This window comes from Scyliorhinus torazame, chromosome 1 (assembly GCF_047496885.1).
Source record: "Scyliorhinus torazame isolate Kashiwa2021f chromosome 1, sScyTor2.1, whole genome shotgun sequence".
NCBI classification, from domain to species: Eukaryota; Metazoa; Chordata; class Chondrichthyes; order Carcharhiniformes; family Scyliorhinidae; genus Scyliorhinus; species Scyliorhinus torazame.
In genome coordinates this window covers 284,820,342-284,843,092 of record NC_092707.1, presented here as the reverse complement: position 1 = coordinate 284,843,092, position 22,751 = coordinate 284,820,342, and the positions used below count along the sequence as shown (strand labels likewise).

General features: G+C 47.7%; 1 long non-coding RNA gene and 1 pseudogene across 1 annotated transcript in view; both read right to left on the bottom strand.

The window, feature by feature from the left end:
* LOC140429815 (uncharacterized) overlaps positions 1–19,110 on the bottom strand; it is an 86,808-nt gene extending 67,698 nt beyond the window's left edge. The window contains exons 1-3 of the long non-coding RNA XR_011949306.1: positions 19,061–19,110; positions 9,641–9,758; positions 8,489–8,685 (exon numbers count right to left, since the gene is read on the bottom strand). This is a non-coding gene — a long non-coding RNA (uncharacterized lncRNA). The remainder of the gene's footprint in view (positions 1–8,488; positions 8,686–9,640; positions 9,759–19,060) is intronic.
* On the bottom strand, positions 12,328–12,998 carry LOC140429268 (translationally-controlled tumor protein pseudogene; annotated as a pseudogene).
* Positions 19,111–22,751: the final 3,641 nt, after the last annotated feature.

Sequence of the window (22,751 nt, the reverse complement as noted above, 5' to 3'; positions counted from 1 at the left end):
GATACAAGGATTAAGGAACATCGATTTGGCCAAGAGTTGCGGGGGAGACAAGAAGAAGAAATGTATTTGCACACTGAGTGGTAATGAACCCACTGCCCATGAGGGTGGTGAAAGCAGAAATGATAATGATTTCAAAAGGAAATTGGATGGGCACTTGAAGGAACTAAATTTACAGGATTATGGGTTTAGAATGAAAGAATGGGACTGATTGCTCCAAGATGAACTGTCAGAGGCTCGATGGGCCAAATGGCCTCCTTCTGTGCTGTAAAAAGACTCTGACTCGAAGATATTGGTGAAACCGCTTCTTCAATCTTTGCAATCCATCAAAGGTTAAAGTGTAAATGAAACCACAATGAGTGGTCCTGCAACTCATGAAGTGGGGAAAGTAGAGACAAGCATGAACGACTGGGGCTTCGATTTGGGGCAGTTGTATCAGCCTTACTTAATTAGGTATGTTATGGGCGAGGCGTTTTCAGAACCCCAAAATGTATCATGGAGTTTAACCAACCTCCCCCTTTAATGTATTTGTTACTTTTCCTAGCACACGGCTTGTTCCCTCGGTGTGGGATTACAATTATGGACACGTGGGTTTTTAAACACAAAACAATGTTTATTCCATGAACTCAACTTAACATCTTAAATAAACATTGGATCTCTTAACACCCCTTACTTCAAAGATAACTCTGAACATATTACAACAGTAAATAATTCCTCAAAATGTTCCTTCAAACTTCCAAGAGACTTAACACCTTTAAACAGAATCACATCAGGTTAAAGGCTTTTCTATTATGGGTTTAAATCACCCAAATGATTCAGAGATAGTCTTTCATGGCAGAGATCCAGCTCACTGCCAAACACAGACACTCCCAAGCTCTTTTCCTCCAAACTGCAGCTCCCTGGAAACACACAGACACACGCAAGCTGCTTTTTCAAACTCAAACTTCAAAATGGCTGATCTCAAGCCCAGCTCCACCCATTCTCTGACATCATTGTATTTTCTTAAAGTACATTGCGTAAACATCCATTTCTTAAAGGCACTCTCACATGGCAGATATAACACCCTTAGACAATAGCTACATCATATAATGTATTGCTGTAGCATAAAAATGATAGCCATCATGCCAGCCAGAATATTTGTCAAACTCAGTACAATATCAATTTTAATTTAAATGATCAACTCATTTGAAGAAGAAAGATTTAGGTTCAGACTTAACCAACTGGGTTCTGCCCGCATTCAACAGAGCCGTGGGGTATTCTCATCACAAACATTGAAAACTTTTCTTGTTCATGTTAGCAACTTTAAAAGAAGCCAATGGTGAAAGAGTATTCATTGAAAAGTAGGGAGATGTTCGTACCTCCCAACAAAAATTGTTCATCAGATGGCCTCTGACTTGTTCCAATATGGTGATTTGCCCACTTTATGGACTGCATGAGGAGAGAGAGAAAGGACTGAATCTGGCACTTCATTCAGGATACAAAGTACTGGAGGCCTTACGGTGACCCGCGTGCTTGGTATGGGTGAACGCCCAAGATTCATAGAATCAGAGAACAGAATCATAGAATTCCCACAGTGCAGACGGAGGCCATTTGGCCCATCTAGTCTGCACCAACCCTTGGAAAGAACACCCTATCTAGTCCCACACCCCTACCATATTCCCATAACCCCACTTAATCTTTTGGACACTAAGGGGCAATTTAGCATGTCCTAACATGCACATCTTTGGACTGTGGGAAGAAACCGGAGCACCGGGAGGAAACTCACACAGACACAGGAAGAATGTGCAAACTCCACACAGACAGTGACCCGAGGCCGGAACTGAACCCGGGTTCCTGGTGCTGTAAGGCAGCAGTGCTAACGACTGTGCCACTGTGCCGCCACTCATTTACTGAATGGAATGATACATCTTCATAGATTATCATAGAATTTACAGTGCCGAAGGAGGCCATTCGGTCCATCGAGTCTGCACCGGCTCCCGGAAAGAGCACCCCACCCAAGGTCAACACCTCCACCCTATCCCCATAACCCAGCAACCCCACCCAACACTCAACACCCAACATCTTGACTCAATAACTTCTGTCAAATATGATTCATGTGAACTAAATTGATGTTGGACTGAAATGTTATTGAAGATTGACTGAGTCTGTCTTGTGAGAGATTTTGGTTGCCTGACAGTAGAACATTTCTGATACGGGACTATTTCCTGGAAAAGGACTCTTCGCTGTATGACCTTTGAGGTTATTTCAAAGAATCATTATTTGCATTACGTGAGAATAAAAAAGCAGCCAGGGAAATCAACTTTGTAGAACATTCTCTCATAAACTATCCCCTTCTACAGCCAACATACCTCGTGCAATGGAAGATGGTTGTGGTTGTTGGAGGTCAATCATCTCAGTCTCAGCATATCACTGCAGTTCCTCAGGGTAGTGTCCTAGGCCCAACCATCTTCATCTACTTCATCAATGACCATCCTTCCATCATAAGGTCAGAAGTGGGGGTGTTCGCTGATTACTGCACAATGTTCAGCACATTTGCCACTCGTCAGATAACGAAGCAGTCCATGTTAAAATGCAGCAAGACCTGGACAACATCCAGGTTTGGGCTGACAAGTGAAAAGTAGCATTTGTGTCATACAAGTGCCAGGCAATGACCACCTGCTACAAAGGAGAATCTAACCATCTCTCCTTGGCATTACCATTACTGAACTCCCCAATATCAAAATACTGGGGGTTACTATTGACCAGAAATGGAGCTGGACTAGCCAGTTAAATCCTGACTCCCCAAAGCCTGTCCACCATTTGAAGGCAGAAGTCAGGAATGTAAAATAACACTCTCCACTTGCCTGGAGGAGTGCAACTCCAACAACACTTAAGAAGCTTGACTTCATCGAGAACAAAGCCCACTTAATTGACGCCCCATTCACTGCCTTCAACATCCACTTTCTCCACCACAGACACACTGGCAACAGTGTGTACCACTACAAGATGCACTTCAACAACTCACCAAGGCTTCTTCGACAGCACCTTCCAAATCCATAACCTCTACCCCTTAGAAGGACAAAGGCAACAAACACATGGGAACTCTACCATCCATAGGCTCCCCTCCAAGCTGCTCACCACCCAGACTTGGAACTCTATCGCTGCTCCTTCACTATCACTGGGTCAAAATCCTGGCACTCCCCCCCTAACAGCACTGTGGCTGGACCTACACTGCATGGACTGCAGAAGTTCAAGAAGGCAGTTCACCACCATCTTCTCAAGAGCAAATAAGAATGAACTATAAATAGTGGCATAGCCAGCAATGCCTACACCCGTGAAAGAATAAAAAAACATGTGTATACACAAGCGCATGACCACAAACACATACACATACAAGTGCACCTATGGACAGATACAATGGTCAATGTAGATGGTATAAGTTCAATCCCACAAACAAAAATGAAATTGTTTCAAGCTAAATGATGGATGCAAGCCTGGTTATCAGTGTGTCAATCAGCTGACTAAGGAGGCAAGCTGAGTGGTTATATGATATTCATCTGAGGTCATTACAAGGAAGCAGATGGAAATTAATTTAGGTTGGTTACAAAGAACTGAATATGCCACAAGGCAATAGCAGCAGTAAGGGCCTCCAAACCACTTGCCCTCTCAAAGTTTTCAGAGATGCGAAAAGATTCCCTGAACAACTTAATATTTCATAAAGCAAATGCAGCAATTGTCTATTTAGCTCCTCGAGCAGTCTATTTAGCCCCGCATGCAGACCGCAGCCACAATAGATTTTGTCAACTTTTAAAAGGTGTCTATCACTCTCCTGCTGACTCATGTATTTGATGATGTGAAAAAGTGTTTCATTGAACAAATATTCCTGTTCACCCAACCTGCCACTGTCATATAATTACAGAACCATTGTATCTCTCATTAGCCTGGATTACAACCCTAATGCTACACAGGAACCAAGAGTAGCCTTTCCTAGAATCACCGTCATTTACTTCCTTCAACTCTACGTTTTGCTTCTTCTATCTGAGCTCCTCCATTTTCCTTTACACACCGCTCTGTAAAATTCTTTGACACATCTTCCTCGGCACAAGAAGCACCAGGGAAATGTTAATTGTTGCTGGTATGCATTGACTCTCAGTTTGAGAAAGGAATTTATTTTTGTTAAATAAATTTAGAGTACCCAATTCATTTTTTCCAATTAAGGGGCAATTTAGCGTGGCCAATCTACCTACCGTGCATATCTTTGGGTTGTGGGGGCACAACCCACGCAATCACGGGGAGAATGTACTAACTCCACATGGACAGTGACCCAGAGCGGGGATCGAACCTGGGACCACGGCGCCGTGAGGCAACAGGGCTAACCCACTGCGCCACCGTGCTGCCCGAGAAGGGAATTTCATTAGGAACATTGTCCAGTCAATTTTTCTCAATATTCATTTTCATGAATGATGGGATGTTATGTCCGCTATTAAACAATTTGATCCCACAATTCTGGATGGAAAATAAATAAGCATTGCCCATTTTTCAGAGTTAATTCCAAGATGTATATTTCATGTATGTATGTATGCTATTGGCTGGCGTAAACATGGAATTATAGTGCGAGCTAGTTATTGGTGTCAAATAATGTTATGTTCCCTTTCCTCAGGTACTGGCCCTCTCTTCCTTTCAAAACTGCTGTCAACACCCGTTCCGTATAAGCTCAACCGCTCTGTCTGTGTAAACTATTATTACTTGTTTTGACCTCTTTTTCCCCTCTAAAGTCACTGAAGGTGCTGTTGTCTCCAAACTCTGTGCCACCTTTCCCACATGCTGGGTGGGATTCTCCCAGCCCAGGACCGGGCCGGAGAATCCCTGCAATCGGGCCACGCTGCTCCGACGCCGGCACGCGATTCTCTGCAGAGCGGAGATTCGGCGCCATTGGCGCCGGCGTGTTTGGCGCAACGCTGATCGTGGGACGCTGTACGCGACCGGTCCGCCGATTCGCCGGCCCATCGGGGCCGCTCTAAAATGGCAGAGTCCTGCCGGCACCGTCCACACCTGGTTGCAGCTGGCGGGAACTCTGCGCGCAGGGTCGGGGGGGGGGGGGCGGCCTGTGGTGGGGTGAGGAGGGCTCCGACCCCAGAGGGGGGGCTGAGGCCTGGCCCGTGATCGGGGCCCACCAATCGGTGGGCCGGCCTTTCGCTCCCTGGGCCTATATTCTTCCGCGCCGGCCCCTGAACTCCCGCGCCATGTTGCGTCGGGGCCAGCGCATTGAGGGAGGCCACCACGCATGCACGGGTTGGCGCCAGCGCCACTGCGCATGCGCGGATCCCGCGGTACAGTTTGTGCCGGGATGGGAGGCTGGAGCGGCGTTTCCGACGGCGTGGACACTCTGCCGCCGAATGGGAGAATCCCACCCGTTATGTTTGAATCTCTCCAATTCTGCCTTGCCGCAGTGCCAAAATAGCACTGACAATTTTCCCACAGAAACTTGACACACTTTAAAGTTATTTTTTAAAGGACATGGGCACCGCTGGCAAGCATGGTATTTGTTGCCTATCTCTAGTTCCCTTGAAGGGGTGCAGTCTTGGTTTTCTTCATGAAAGGCACTTTATAACAGTTTGACCAAACAGAATGGCTTGGTCGGTCAAATTCATGAAGAAGTAAGAATCAGAACACACAGGAAAAAGGAAGACAAACTTAAAAGGCGTCTAAGTAATAAAACCCTCTTCAAGATTATGACAGCAGAACACTTTTATTTATGTTGCTCTATGGTTACACCATATATATGAACATATAGACACAACGGCTAAATCGCTGGCTTTTAAAGCAGACCAAGGCAGGCCAGCAGCACGGTTCGATTCCTGTACCAGCCTCCCCGAACAGGCACCGGAATGTGGCGACTAGGGGCTTTTCAAAGTAACTTCATTGAAGCTACTTGTGACAATAAGCGATTTTCATTTCATTTCATTCAAATCAGTAAATTATCTTTATGGTTATCATGATTTTATGGTTAAAATTAATTATAACATTCTAATTTCTTATAGTAGTCACCAAGATTATATATTCTTAGTTATTGGATGGAAGTGGTGCTGCCCCATACAATTATCTGTTGGTGACTGTTATTGCTTTTACATATTCCAACCGCTGATTCGTTATCTTTGGGCATTCCCATAATAACTCATGGCTCTTAGGAACAGGCAACCAATCCTTCCTACGAATGTTCTTTTAAGGATTTTGCCTTTGCCTTCTCGCTATAAATGGCAATTCCTCAATGACTTGTTCAATGAGCTGGAAGACAGAAATGCGATGGGGCTACCTTCTTAACCGATTCGATTTTCCCCCTTTTTTATCTGTCACCCAGGAGTCTCAGAAACGAAGGATGGCAGCTGATGCCGGCTGATGTCAGGATGGCCACAAGAAAGAATAAAAGCTGCAGAGTTGCTGGAGTTTGGAGGCAGCTGCTTCATTCATTTCCCTTCCACACCCACAGGAGTTGGTTCTCTGACAACACGACAGAGCTCATTAAATCAAATCCCACTGACTGGGTGAAGGAATGTAAATTAGCCCTTCTTACTGAAGTACATGGACACTCCACAAATTCACCAACCGGCTCACTCTGTGTGACTTTTAAAGCTGGGTGGGAAACGTATTTGTGACCTTAAAGAGCAGGGCTGCTAAGTTGACCTTGGTTGCTTAGCTGAAACTATATACGTGTAAATCCAGTGTAAATCCCTTTCCTTTTACAACTTCTCTCCCACTGGAGTTCAGATCATAAGAAGGTTTACAAGAAGCCATGATTCACTTCTGGATAAAGAGCCCTGACACCAAAAACATATTTCTGATTGAAATGTTGGTAACTCAAGCTTGAAAAAATATGAGCTTTAATGGGGATGATGTAATCAACGTGAACAAACTGTAAGGAGCATTTCGGATTGACCCAATACAAGAAGAGTAATGATAAAATGTAAATGCTTTACTTTGATGACCGAGTTTTTCATCGAAAGGTACATAACTTCCACGGAATGATGTATTAGACATCATTGTTTTAAAAGTGGCTAATTATATTTTGCTAAATTATTTATTAAATTAGTATACAAGCCATTATTCTACCTGATAATAGTTTCATTTGTTCGTTTTAATCTGTGGACCTCTGAAAATAATTTTTAAAGATTTAGATAGACCTTCAAGTTTTAAATCATTGTTGAAATGTGACGTGTTTTTAATGGTCCTCTTCAGCCTTGTTGAAACATCTCTAAAGGTGAGCCATGATAAAATTCTTTAATAATCTTTATTGTCACAAGTAGGCTTACATTAACACTGAACTAAAGTTACCGTGAAAAGCCCCTAGTCGCCACATTCCGGCGCCTGTTCGGATACACGGAGGGAGAATTCAGAATGTCCAAATTACCTCACAGCATGTCGTTCGGGACTTGTGGGAGGAAACCGGAGCACCCAGAGGAAACCCACACAGACACAGGGAGAACGTGCAGACTCTGCACAGACAGTGAACCAAGCCGGGAATCGAACCTGGGACCCTGGCGATGTGAAGCAACAGTGCTAACCACTGTGCTTATAGGGTAGAAAGTATTTTTTCTTTTGGGGGTGGTGGGGTGTCCAGAATTAGGAGTATAATCTCAAAAACCTACTCTAAGTTATTTCTCACTCCTCCCCTCTCCTCCCCCGCATTCTGCGCACTATTTGACCAAGAGAATTGTCCCTGTTCACAAACTCTGGTCGAGAGCATTTTGGATGTCGCTCTTCCTCCGTGCTGATGGAAACATGGGACTTGATTTTCAAAGCACTTTGGGGCCGCGCAATGAAGGTCCCGTTCCCTGACGGCATCTTAGGATCCCAACGCCTCCAGGACATGCTCCAATTTTCAAAGTGATGGTAGGGAGGTGGAGAGGGAATGGGAAACCTGCTCACCTCCAATTAATGGCCCATTAAGCTCCTTGAGGAACTTGTTAATGGGCCAGGGAGAATGGGAATGCAATTTTGAGTCTGAAGATCGGTGAACACTAACAGCCTGGTGCACATTAGAACACATTGGTTAGGTTCAAAGTGAGAAGAACATTTTTAAAAATCTACATCGGTGAATGATCTCAGGATCTGCGGGAATTTTACACTGGATTGTTTCATTATCTCTCATTGCCACTTTTGTTCACAGTGAGTCTGCTGACCTTCCAATGTTCTGCCTCCTCTCTTCTGCAAGACAGCGACAGGCTCCATCATGGCTGATATCTGCTTTTAATGCTTGTGTTCTGCCTACAGGCAGCTCTTGCCTCTGCCTCATGGTAATATTTGGTGTCACTAATTAGGAACCAAGCTCGTCTCTGGTTCAATTTAAAGATAGTGTTACATAAACAACACAGATGTGGCACAGGTATTATCCGATGATCAGGTTCCCAACCACGATTTGAAAATCAACCTCTTGGTGTCTCTGAGTCCATTGTGCTCATGCTGTTTAGATTTGTTCCCTGAATAATTGGTGGCCAATTTGCAGGCTCAGTCTTACCTGGGTCACGGAATCTGCTACCAGCCAGTTATGGATTCCATAACATGAATAGTGGGAACACATTCACAAGCATCAGGCTCCTAGAATCTGACCGATAGTGAAGGCCAATGTAACAATAGCTGAGTGAGTTTCAGCCTTGAAGGAACACCTGGTCTATTCCTGCCCATTAATGTTGTATTTTGCGATGGAACAGGTCACTAAGAAGTTAATGAGAACAGTTCAAAGTTACTTACTTAAAATAAAATTACTGTACAAATCAAAAAAGAGAATATTGCACATATAGAGCACAAGAACATCAACTTCTATTTATATAGCATTTATCACATCTCAGAAATATCCCAAAGTGTTTCTGCACAATAAATTAATTTGAACACAGTCACTCGTCTTCTTTGCTACAGCTAGTTTGTGCATAACAAGAATAACTTGCATTTATATAGAGCCTTTAATGTAGTGAAATGTGCCAACGCACTTCTCAGGATTTTAGCAGACGAAATAAGGAGATTTTGGAACCGCTTGGTCAAATCCATAAGTTTCCAGGATCGTCAAAAAGGGAAAAAGGAAGATTAGAGAGCTTGGAGATGTGGAATTCCAGAGCGTCGGCTGTTGGCAGCTGGAGGCACAGTCGTCAATGATGGGGCAATTAAAGGTGGGGTGCTCAAGAGATGTGAACTAGAGGACAGCAGAGAAGGATATTACAGAGATGGGAGGTTGGGTGGGTGGAAGGATGCTGGAGGAGGTGAGGTCATGGATTAGGGTTGCCAAGTGTGATTAAATGCATTCCTGGAAGTATCATCACACGATGATTCATCCCTCAGTCCATCCATGTTTTGGCCAATATTTGCCCAATGCATGCATCACATCCATTCTTGTCACATACGGCCTTCCCACACCAATTGCAAAGCAAAAAGACTCATTACCCAATTGGATGATGCTGGACTGTCAGCCAGACGTTTTTTTCCCCCATGTTCGATATTTCTATTGTGGTGAATGTATAATTACTGATAATTCACCAGTGCACTGTGTTATGTTATTAACCATGTGGGCTCTACCTGTGGGCCATTGTGTGGCTTCACCCACAGGGGATACATTGGGGCGTGTATGGGCTCCGCCCATGGCTTCATCCCCTTTACAGGAAGTATAAGAGCTGCTGACCTGCGGGGCCACCTTCAGTGTTGTGCCGGTCACAGGCAGGCTCAGTTCTAAGCTGATTAAAACCACGGTTTACTTCTCCACGTGTCTTCGAGTGAATTGATGGTCGCATCATCTATATCTAGTGAAGAGAAAAGTTCAAAGTAAATGACAAAGAGAATTTTGATTTCAATGTTCCTGTGATTTTTCTCAAGGTTTCACATAGCAGTGGCCTGAAGATTGATCTTCAACTCGTGGAGACTCCAGGACAATCCTGGAGGGTTGGCAACACCACTGTGAAATGGGTTTAATATTTGTTTTAAATAAATTTAGTGCACCAATTTTTTTTTCCAAATAAAGGGCAATTTAGCGTGTTCAATCCACCTAACCTGCACATCTTTTGGGTTGTGGGGGCAAAACCCACGCAAACACGGGGATAATGTGCAAACTCCACACAGACAGTGACCCAGAGCCAGGATCGAACCTGGGACCTCGGTGCCGTGAGGCAGCAGGGCTAACCCACTTGCCACTGTGCTGCCTGGGTTTAATAACATGAATGAGAATTTTTAAATGATTGACAGGGTGCCAGTGTAGGTCAGTCAACCCAAAGGTGATGGGTGAATGGGGCTTTGTGCGGGTTGCAACTTTGGAGGATAAAATGAGGTAAACCCATGTGCAGAATGTTCTGTTGCCCTGGACATTTTCTCCTGAACAGGGTCACAATCTTTGTGGGATGCACACGAGGGACAAGGAAGAGGTGGGGAGGAGGAGGTTGTAGAGAGATGGGTGAGGAGAATATGGTATTGGCTAGGGGAAGGAGGACATGGAAACACCAGGTAAGAATAGAGGGTGATCAGGAAGTGGGTAGTGGGGGAGGGGTCTGTGTGGGAGCGGGTGGAGGCGGCATCATGTAGGGGCACAAGTTTAGGAGCACTGGTAATGGCACCTCTGCCGTTCTCGCCGGCTCGGCACTCCACAGTCCAGGTGGTAGTGGCGGCTTTGAGGGTGTGGAAACAGTGGCGGAAGCATGAGGGAGTGGAGGGAGCGTCGGTATGGGCACCAATTTGTGGCAATGATTGGTTTGCGCCAGGGGAGCTAGATGGGGGGTTTCGGAGGTGGCAGCTGTAGCCACCTAAAATGGCTGATTCCCGATAAATTGGGCCAAAACCCGATGTAAAATGGCTAACTGAAAAGGCTGATGGGAAAATCAGCCAACAGGGCACAAACGGACAGCTGCAGACAGAACAGTGTATTCGGCTCTGGGGAAGTCGGCCCAGATCGATACCTGCAACCATTAGCAGCACATCAACCCAGCCATCTGCAGTTTAATCGGCTATCCCCGGGAACAATTGCTACAAATTAGCAATTGAAAGCCGATCCAGACCTTTCGGCGCCAGCAGTGGCCGAGACGAAGACAGGTGAACGACCACCCCCCGATCAAGGAATCACCCCATTATTGGAGCATATCGAACCCAGTGATTGGGACCAAGTCCAATCACTTGGGACCAGGGTCAAGGTCCGCCCCGAGAGGCGGGAAGCCCCTGGGAACTATAAAGATAGGGGCCAAGTTCAGATCGACCCCTCTCTCCCTTCTTCTCCTGCTCGCAACCTTCGCAAGAACCATCGACAAGAAACCGTAAGTTTGACTCCAGCGATCGCTACCCGATAGAGACTCCTCGCCATTGACCTGAATCAGCCTTTGAATCCCGCAGGCCAGACCCAATTCAATAAGTCATTAGTTTCCCTGACCTGGTGGGCCATTCCCAAAGTTAAGTATTGGCCTGTAGTGGTAGGTAGTAGTCTAGAAAGTAGGATTATTGTATAAGTATTTATTGCTGTATATAATAAATGACCGTTGATTTTACTCTTACTAAGCGGTGTGCTGTCTTATTAAGCTTGAACCACGTGGCGGTATCAGAAAGATACCTGGCGACTCATGAGCAAAGGTGACAGAATTAGAGCTAATAAAACTAAGGCTAATAAGAGCAACACAGCGAGCTGGGATTGAGTGGTTAGGGGACCTGTTTATTGACGGCAGCTTTCCGTGCTTGGAGGAGGAGTTTGAGGTAGGTGGGAATGGGTTCAGCTATCTGCACGGAGGCAGGTTTTGATCTTTCCGCTCCTACCGCCCCAGGGGACAGAGGACAAGGTAGTGTCGAACATGGGAGCGGGGAAGGGGAAGGTCTCGGAAATTTATAAAGAGCTCAAGGAATGGGAGGGAACCCCGATAGGAGAGGTAAAGTGAAAATGGGAGGAAGAGTTGGGCAAGGAATTAGAGGTGGGATTGTGGGCGGATGCCTTGAGTAGGGTTAACACATCCTCGTTATGTGCCGGCTCAGCTTGATACAATTCAAGGTGGTCCACAGAGCACATATGACTGTGACCCGTATGAGCAGGTTCTTTGAAGGGCTGGAGGATAGGTGTGGGCGGTGTGCGGGAGGGCCCGCGAATCATGTCCACATTTTTTTTTTAGGCATTAATGCACTTTATTACAACTTAAATGTTAAGACAATGCTTCCATTTCTGGAGCGAAATTCTCCATCCCGCCGAGCCACATTTCTGCCCCGACCGGCCGGCGGGAGTCTCCGTAACACCGGCCGGTCAATGGGGTTTCCCACTGTGGGGCAGCCCCACGCCGTCGGGAAACCCCCGGGCGCTGGCAAAACGGAGACTCCCCCCGGCGGAGAATGACGCCCCTGATCATGAATCAGCTCAATGATACCAGTCCAACTTTATTGCAGGTAAAATGGTGAGCAGCAGGCCATTAGGGTCGATGAATTCAACATGATGAACTGCAGGCAGAAGGTTTCGCATTTTTCAATTTCCTAACTATCCTTGAAGAAAACCATGTCTGGAGTAATACCATCTTCCCGATAGTTTAACAATCCAACCATGCCATCGTGGTTCATACTCTCGCCTAAGAAAAACTGATTGTTTACAAAATTGGATAGAATCTTTGTAATAACTACCTGGGCATTGCCAGTGAAGGTCGTCACTCCTTCTGGATTTTGTTTCTCTATTCTTTTTTTCAGGTCTTTCATATATTCCTTTATGTAAGTTCTGCAGGTGGTTTTTGCAAAGCTAACTTCCTTCAGATTGTGATTCAATATAATGTCAACACCACGGACAGTAGAAGACTCAGCCTGTTCACTAGGAGATTCTTGGGAAGCATTGCCACTGATTAAAGACTCATCAATCGATCCTTCAGTTCTGGAAATAACCTTTCCCTCCACCTCATAGGTGATGCCTTTGGCGCCTTCCTTGATCTTGTAGATGTCGGAGAACATCTTGTCGCCGGAGATGATGCATTTGTAAAGCCTCATTACGAAGTGGGCAGCGACGAGCGGCAGGAACAACAGCCGTGCAGAGTGGAGAGGAAAAAAAAAAAGCATGTTCACATATTTTGAGCATGTCCGAAGCTTAGGGGTTTCTGGCAAGGATTTGCCGATGTTATGTCCACGGTATTGAAAGTACAGGTGGTTCCAAGGCTAGAGGTGGCAATTTGTGGTGTGTCGGATGGCCCGGGAGTCCAGGGGGCGAGGGAGGCAGATGTGTTGGCCTTTGCCTCCCTGGTAGCCCGGAGACTGATCTTATTGGCATGGAGGGACTCGGAGCCCCCGAAATCGGGGGTATGGGTTAGTGACATGGCCGGATTTCTCAGGCTTGAGAAGATCAAGTTCGCCCTGAGAGGAACGATGCCAGTGTTCGCTCGGAGGTGGCAGCCGTTTATCGACTTCTTTGGGGAAAATTAAGCTGCCAGCAGATACAAAAGTCGGGGTGGGGGGGTCGTTAGGGAGGGAGGGATGTAGGGGGGATGGTGGAGGCGGGATTAATTAGTGGGGAGGGGGTTTCAGGACCTGTGTGTGTAAGCGATGTTGGCTGGGTGTGGTTATTTGTTGGGTGGGTGGTACTAATTTTTTTGTTTTTCCTCTTGAAAATTTTGTTAAAAATTTATAAATGCCTTAATAAAATGTTTTTTTTAAAAAAAGAATAGAGGGTGGCAATGGGTGACACGGTAGCACAGTGGTTAGCACTGTTGCTTCACAGCGCCCAGTGCCCGGGTTCGATTGTTGGCTTGGGTAACTGTCTGTGTGGAGTCTGAACGTTCTCCCCGTGTCTGCCTGCGTTTCCTCCGGATGCTCCGGTTTCGTCCCACAAGTCCCAAAAGATGTGCTGTGAGGTAATTTGGACATTTTGAATTCTCTCTCAGTGTACCCGAACAGGTGCCGAAATGTGGCGACTAGGGGCTTTTCAAAGTAACTTCTTTTTTTTTAGAAAATATTTTATTGAAGCATTTTTAATTTTCACAGTTTAACAATTTAACATTTCTTAAACAACGGAGCGGGCCAACACACGCAACAACATTAAAATAACATACCCGACTACCCCCTCCCCACCTATCTCCTGATCACCCGTATATTACATTCCCTGTCCCTGTCTTACACTACCATGCACCCCATTTTCCTCCCCCCACTTTCCCCCTCCTCCCCCTTACTGCTGACGTTCAATTTTCCTTAAAGAAGTCGCTGAACGGGGCAGCATGGTGGCACAATGGTTAGCACTGCTGCCTCACGCGCCGAGGTCCCAGGTTTGATCCTGGCTCTGGGTCACTGTCCGTGTGGAGTTTGCACATTCTCCCCATGTTTTGCCCCCACAACACAAAAGATGTGCAGGGTAGGTGAATTGGCCACTCTAAATTACCCCTCAATTGGAAAAAATGATTGGGTACTCAAAATTTATTTTTTAAAAAGAAGTCGATGAACGGCTGCCACCTCCATGCGAACCTTTCAGAGTGAACTTAATTTTTTTCCAGTCTGAAAAACCCTGCTATGTCGCTAATCCACACTCCTGACTTTGGAGGCTCCGAGTCGCTCCATCCCAGCAAAATCTGCCTCCGGGCCACCAGGGAGGAGAAAGCCAGGACATCGGCCTCCCACCCCCCCCCCCCCCCCCCCTGGGCCCCCGGATCTTCCGATACTCCAAATATTGCCATTTCTGGACTCGGAGTAACCCTCCCTTCCAGGGCCTCTGACATGACGTTCGCAAATCCCTGCCAGAATCCCCTCAACTTCGAACATGCTCAGAACATATGTACATGATTCGCCGGGCTTCCCCCACAGCGTCCGCACCTATCCTCCACTTCCTCAAAAAACCTACTCATCCGGGCCACAGTCACATGAGCCCTATGAACCACCTTGAACTGAATCAGGCTAAGCCTGGCATACGACAAGGATGAATTAACTCTCTTCAAGCCCTTTTCCCATATTCCGACTTCCAACTCTTCCTCCCACTTCCTCTTCACCTCCCCGATTGGGACCCCTTCCCACTTCATCAATTCCTTGTATATCTCCGAGACCCCCCCTCCCCAACTCCCGTTTTTGACATTACCTTATCCTGTGGCCCCCTCAGGGGGAGGCAAAGAAAGCTTGGAACCTGCCTCCAGACAAAGCCCCGTACCTGCAGGTACCGAAATCCATTCCCACCCGGCAACTCAAACTCTTCTAATGCCTCCAGTCTCGGGAAACCCTCCTCAATGAAGAGATCCCCAAATCTCTCAATCCCTGCCCGCTGCCACCTCCTAAAGCCCCATCCAGCCCCCCTGAAGCAAAACGGTGATTATCACAAATCGGTGACCACACTGATGCCCCCTCCAATGCCATGTGCTGTCTCCATTGCCCCCACTCCCTCAGGGCTGCCATCATCACCGGGCTTGTGGAGTAACGGGCCGGTGAGAACTGCAGAGGCACCGTGAGTAAAGCCTCCAAGATCGTGCCCTTCCAAGATGCCGCTTCTACTCATTCCCAAACCGACCCCTCGCCCACTCCCCACTTCCTGACCATCGATATGTTGGCTGCCCAGTAATAGTTAATAAAACTCGGCAAGGCCAAGCCCCCTCCCCGCGACCCCGTTCCAGGAGTGCCTTCTTCACCCTCGGGGGTTTTACCAGCCCACACAAAACCCAAGATCACCGAATTCATTCTCCTAAAAAAGTGCTTTTGGACAAAAATCGGGAAACATTGAAAGAAGACCATCAGCCTCGGGGGGGACTGTCATTTTCACCGTCTGCACCCTCCCCGCCAGTGTCAGCGGGAGCGTGTCCCACCTGCGGAAATCCCTTTTCATCTGATCAACCGCTCTACTCAAATTTAACTTGTGAAGCTGCCCCCAATCCTTAGCCACCTGAATCTCCAGATACCTGAAACTCCTCCCCACCACTTTAAAAGGTAACTCCCTCAATCTCCTTTCCTGCCCCCGTGCCTGAATCGCAAACACCTCGCTCTTTCCCATATGGAGCTTGTAGCCTGAAAACCGTCCAAATTCTTCCAGTGCTTCCATAATTCCAGCCATCCCCCCAGAGGGTCTGTGATATGAAGGAGTAAATTGTCCGCGTAGAGCGAGACCCTAAGCTCCACCCGCCCACCCTCCCTCACTATCCCCCCGCCAGACATTCGATGACCTAAGGGCAGCACGGTAGCACAAGTGGATAGCACTGTGGCTTCACAGCGCCAGGGTCCAAGGTTCGATTCCCCGCTGGGTCACTGTCTGTGCGGAGTCTGCACGTTCTCCCCGTGACTGTGTGGGTTTCCTCCGGGTGCTCCGGTTTCCTTCCAAAGACATGCAGGTTAGGTGGATTGGCCATGATAAATTGCCCTTAGAGACCAAAATGGTTGGGAGGGGATATTGGGTTATGGGGATAAGGTGAGGGCTTAAATGGGTCGGTGCAGACTCGATGGGCCGAATGGCCTCCTTCTGCACTGAATGTTCTATGTCATTGCCAAGGGCTCTATGGCCAGAGCAAACAGCAGTGGAGAGAGCGGACTTCCTTGTCTTGTCCCCCTACAAAGACTAAAATATTCTGGCTGGACCCGGTTGGTTCTTACATTCGCCACCGGAGCCTGGTATAGCAACTGGACCCAATCCACAAATCCCTGCCCAAACTCAAACCTGCCTAGAATATACCACAGATACTTCCATTCCACCCAGTCAAAGGCCTTTTCTGCATCCATCGCTACTACCACCTGAACCTCGCTCCCCTCGGCTGGCATCATTATAACATTTGAGAGCCGTCTAATGTTGGACGTCAGGTGCCTACCCTTCACAAATCCCATCTGACTCTCCCCGATTACTTCCGGGATACAGTCCTCTATACGAGTGGCCAAGATCTTTGCCAGCAATTTAGCATCTACGTTCAAAAGAGAGATCGGCCCGTATGATCCACAGCTCTTTGGGTCCTTACCCGCTTCAAAATGAGAGAGATCGATGCTTGTGATAACGTTGGGGGGAGCACTCCCAACTCCTTTGACTCCCAACTCTTTTGACTCATTAAAAGCCTTAACCAAGAGCGGACCCAGTAACCCGGAAAACTTTTTATAGAACTCCACCGGGTATCCATAAGGTCCAGGGGCCTTACCCGAAAGCATCGCCCCCAATTTGTCTATCACCTCCCTGAGCCCAATTGGGCCCAATTGAGCCCAACCCTGATAACTGCCTTCCACCAGCCCCTCATCTACCTTTGGGAACTTTAGTCCCCCCAGAAATCGCTTCATACCCTCCTCCCCGGCTGGGAGTTCCGATTTATAAAGTTGACTATAGAATTCACGAAACACATAATTTATTATGCCCCCGGGTCCACCACCATCTTCTCCCTCATATCCTTTACGTTCCCAATTTCCCTCTCCGCCTCCTGTTTCCTCATCTGATGTGTTAACATCCTCCTAGCTTTCTCCCCATATTCGTACACCGCCCCTTTTACCCTCCTCAGTTGTCCCTCTGCCTTACCTGTGGACAGGAGCCCAAATTTCATTTGAAGTCTCTGACGCTTCTTCAGGAGCTTCTCATCCGGAGACTCCGCATATCTCCTGTCTACCTGTAACATTTCCCCTACCAGCCTGTCCAACTTCACCCGCTCAGTCTTCTCTCTGTGAGCCCGAATTGAGATGATTTCCCCTCTGATAACTGCCTTCGGTGCTTCCCGAACCACCCCTGCCACCATCTCACCCGTGTCGCTGTTCTTCGTGTACCCTCGGATGGCCTCCCTCACCCACTCACAGATCTCATCCTCCGCTAGCAGCCCTCCATCTAACCTCCATTGCGAACGCTGAGACTTTCCAGGGTGCCCTCGTCGGTCTATCCAGTGTGGGGCGTGATCCGACACCACAGAATATTCAATATACGGCACCCCACCTAACAGCGTTTTGTCCAGTACGAAAAAGTCTATCCTGGAATACACCTTGTGTAAAATGAGTACTCCTTGCTCCTAGGCCTCCCGAATCTCCACGGATCCACCCCTCCTATACGCTCCATGAACCCCCGCAGCTCTTTCGCCATTGCTGACACCTTTCCCAAACTGGAACTCGACGGGTCTAGTCTCGGATCTAGAACCGTGTTAAAATCTCCCCCCATAATCAGCCGGTGAGAGCCCAGGTCCGGAATGTTTCCCAGCACCCTTCTGACAAAAGCGACATCATCCCAGTTTGGGGTGCATATATTCACCAACACCACAGCCATTCCCTCCTGCTTCCCACTAACCATGATAAATCTACCCTCTATCTTTCCCACCTCGAATGCCACCTTTTCGTTAATCAGAATTTCCACCCCTTTGTTTTAAAGTCCAGTCCCGAATGAAACCTGTCCAACTCCGGGCAGCACGGTAGCACAAGTGGATAGCACTGTCGCTTCACAGCGCCAGGGTCTCAGGTTCGATTCCCCGCTGGGTCACAGTCTGTGCGGAGTCTGCACGTTCTCCCCATGTCTGCGTGGGTTTCCTCTGGGTTCTCCGTTTTCCTCCCACAGTCCAAAGGCGTGCAGGTTAGGTGGATTGGCCATGATAAAAATTGCCCTTAGTGACCGAAAAGATTAGGAGGGGTTATTGGGTTACGGGGATAGGGTGGAAGTGAGGGCTTAAGTGGGTGGGTGCAGACTCGATATCTATGTATTATGTTCTATGAAACACCTGCCCGACCCATCCCTTCTTCAATCTAATTTGGTCTCCCAGCTTCAAATGTGTCTCTTGCAACATGGTCACGTCTGCCTTCAGCTGCCTCAAGTGTGCAAACACACAGGCCCTCTTGACCAGCCCATTCAAGAAAACAAAATGGACACACTGGATGTTTCCCACCCATTGTAGCATGAGTATCTCTTCATCCATAAAGTGCTTGAGTCCTGGAGTAGATCACCTTTGGTGATTTTCACTACTTCCTTTATCTAAGTGCGACTAACAAGATTCCGAATTGAACAAGGTCATAAGACAAAGCCCTTCTACGCTGCCATTGTTTGTTGGAGAACCTACGCTCCAGATCCCTATTACATTAACCTATCTTCATTGTCAATGTAGCAACAGCATAAACATGGCAAACATTGCTCAATGTATGTATGTGGTACAGAACAGCAGTCTTAAATACTTGTTAGCCCACATGGGCAGAATTCAAAATTTATTCCACGTACTTGAGTTAGCAATACGGCCGGCACCACTTTCCTGGAAACCAACAACGTTTAAAATAAAACACAAGAGCTTTGTCTCATCAACACTGTGTTGTAACCATGACAACTCCCTCATTATGACTAACCCGAAACATTCTGCAGTGTCAGCAGTAAAACTCCTGTTACGCCATTGACCCATTAAGCAACACTTCTACAAATCTACAACAAATACTGCCGATATAGAAGTAGAACCAAGGTCAATTTCACTGTTATCGCCATGATCTAATTGGCCAGTTTTTAACTGGGGGCCAGATTACCATTGGTGAGGTTTGCATAGAATATAAAACGCAGAAATAGGCCATTCAGGCCAATTGGTTCATGCTGATATTAATGCTTCACGTGAGCCTTTTTCATCTCACCCTAACAGCAGATCTTGCTATTCTTTGCTCCCTCCTTTATTTGTCCAGTCTCACCTTAATTGCAGCTACATGATTCACCTCAATTACTTCCTGATGAGTTCCACATTTGGCCCATTTTCTGGTTAAGGAATTGTCTCTGAGAATTTCCTATTGGATTTATTAGCGACCATCGTATATTTATAATCCCTGTCTCTGGTCTCCCCCCACAGTGGAAACTTCTCCACATCCATCCAATGAACCTCTTCATAGTTTTGAAGAAACCTATCAGGCCACCCTAAGTTCTCTCACCCAGCCTCTTCAATCTTTATTAATGGGTGTTACAGTCCCAATTGATGTTATAATTGGAGAGGAAGATCCCAGAATCCCTGCCTCAAAATACTGTATATTTTACTTTTCTTTTATAAAATATGGAGGAACAGGGTTCCAGGACCGCTAATTAGTTTTAACAAGAGAAAAACATTTATTGAACATGAAAAAATTGGACTATAATACAATACTGCTTTGCTGTCCTCTTATCTTAACAATTGCAGATAGGTTTCAGGATTAACATGGATTACATTTTAAACTACAATGGTCTCATTAACACAAAGTCCCTTTTAAGCACGCAAGATGACTGTGGGTGACTACACTCTTCACTCTGAGCCCCAAGTGATTATCTGTAGATTTCTCCTCAGAATCGCTCCCCCCCACTACCCCAGATGATTGTCATGTGACTGTTTCCAAACTCCATTCCCCAAAACACATTTTAAAATCTTCTCTGATAATTATGCTTTACAGGGCACCACGGTGGTGCAGGGGTTACCATTGCTGCCTCACGGCGCCGAGGTCCTAGGTTTGATCCCATCTCTGGGTCACTGTCCATGTGGAGTTTACACATTCTCCCTGTGTTTGCGTGGGTTTCACCCCCACAACCCAAAAGGTGTGCTGGGTAGGTGGATTGATCATGCTAAATTTTCCCTGAATTGGTGTTGTTGTTTATCCTTACTGATTGTGGTCTGTTGGTCAGAAAGTCAAGGATCCAGTTGCAGAATGAGGAGCCAAATCCTAGGTTTTCGAGCTTTGATATGAGTTTGGCTGGGATGATGATGTTGAAGGCGGAGCCGTAGGCAATAAATAGGAGTCTGATGTAGGAGTCCTTGTTGTCAAGATGCTCCAGGGATGAGTGTAGGGCCAGAGGGCCAGGGAGATGGCGTGTGCTGTGGACCTGTTGTGACAGTCTGTGAACTGCAGTGGATCTAGGCATTCTGGGAGTATGGAGTTGATGTGCCTCATGACCGATCTCCTGAAGCACTTCATTATGATCGATGTCAGGCCACCGGACAGTAGTCATTCAGGCACGCTGCCTGGTTCTTCTTTGGCACCAGTATGATGGTGGCCTTCTTCAAGCAGGTGGGTACCTCGGAACGGAGTAGGGAGAGGTTGAAGATGTCCACAAACACATCAGCCAGCTCGTACATGCAGGATCCGAGTGCACGACCAGGGACCCTGTCAGGACACGTCGCCTTCTGAGGGTTCACTTTCAAAGAGGCCGATCTGACTTCGGAGGTGGTGACAGTGGGTCTGTATGTACCCGGGGCTGCTGGGGCAGTCGGCAGTAGTTTGATGGTTTCCTGCTCGATCCAAGCATAGAAAGCATTGCGTTCATCGGGGGGGGGGATGGGTGCGCTGCTGCCGGAGATTCTGCTCGGCTTCACTTTGTAGCCCATTATGTTGTTTAAGCCTTGCCACAACCGACGAGAGTCCATGACATCAGTCTGTGTCCGGTATTGTCTCTTGGCATCCCTGATGACTTTACGGAGCTCGTACCTGGATTTCTTGTATAGGTCAGGGTCGCCTGTCTTGAACGTCTCAGACCTGGCCTTCAGTAGGGAGTCAATCACCCAATGAAGCCATGGTTTCCGGTTGGGGAACCTTCATGCTATTTTCTTTGGCATGCAGTTTTCTACACATTTGCTGCTAAAGTCTGTGACAGTGGTGGCATACTCGTTTAAGGTGATCGCTGAGTTCTTAAATACGGACCAGTCCACTGACTCCAAGCAGTCACGTAGGAGCTCTTCTGTTGCCTCGGACCAGCACTGCATGACCTTCTCAACCGGATTCTCCGCTTAAGTCTCTGCTTGTATGCTGGGAGAAGGAGCACCGTCTTGTGGTCCGATTTTCCGAAATGCGGTTGGGGGTTGGAACGGTAGACACCCTTGATTTTTGTGAAGCAGTGGTCGAGGATGTTGGGGACCCTGGTGGGACAGGAGATGTGTTGGTGGAATTTTGGCTGTAAACTATTGAAATTGTCCTGGTTGAAGTCCCCGGCCACGATGAACAAGGCCTCCGGGTGTTCTGTTTCATTGTTATTTATAGCTGTGTACAATTCGTCCAGCGCCAACTTCACTTCCGCCCGCAGTGGGATGTGGACCACTGTGATAATGGCTGAAGTGAACTCCCGTGGAAGGTTGTATGGGCAGCACTTCACAGTCAGGTATTCCAGGTCCGGGAAGCAGTCTTGGGGCCGGGGTGACTCTCCATGGGATCGGGGTGTCCAGGCATGCAAGGCAGCCATCTTGCTGTGTACCCCACTGACCACCCCCCTTGGCCCTTGATTCTCCAGAGTGACACCGGCCATATGGGTGGCCCCCAACTCACCACGCCCTGCACCCCAGCTCCCATCCTCCACCCCACCAGCCCCGCGTCCCACCATCCACATTACCACCCACCCACCCCAACCGGCCGCCGCCCACTGGCGGGGCATCACGCGGTCAACCCAAGGGCACGGTCACAGTAGCCCCTAACAGGGGCCCCAGACGGGGGCAGCACCAGCCAATGGTACCCCTGGCGTTAGGGATGGGTGCCAAAGCCAGAGGCCCCCTCAGTGCCTGGTACCAATGGGGCCAGGGTTGCAGAGATGGGGGGTGGTGTGGAGAGAGATATGCGGGGGCAGTGTCTGCATTGCCAACAGGAGCCACCATATAGCTTGTTGGACCTTTTTGGCACGGGGGTAAGCACCATGCTAACATGTCGGCCTTTCACCCACTGCGCCCCTCTGCTGCGCGATGTTGTGGAGGATGCAGCAGGCCACCACGATGCGGACGGCCTTCTCAGCCTGGTACTGGAGGGACCCTCCAGAACGGTCCTTGCACCTGAAGCGCATCTTGAGGATACCGAAGCACCTCTCGACCACACCCCTGGTCGCAGTATGGGCATCAATATAGCAAGTCTCCGCGTCGGTCTATGGCCTCAGGATAGGTGTCATCAGCCACGGCCGCTGCAGGTAACCTCTGTCACAGAGGAGCCAGCCCTCAGCC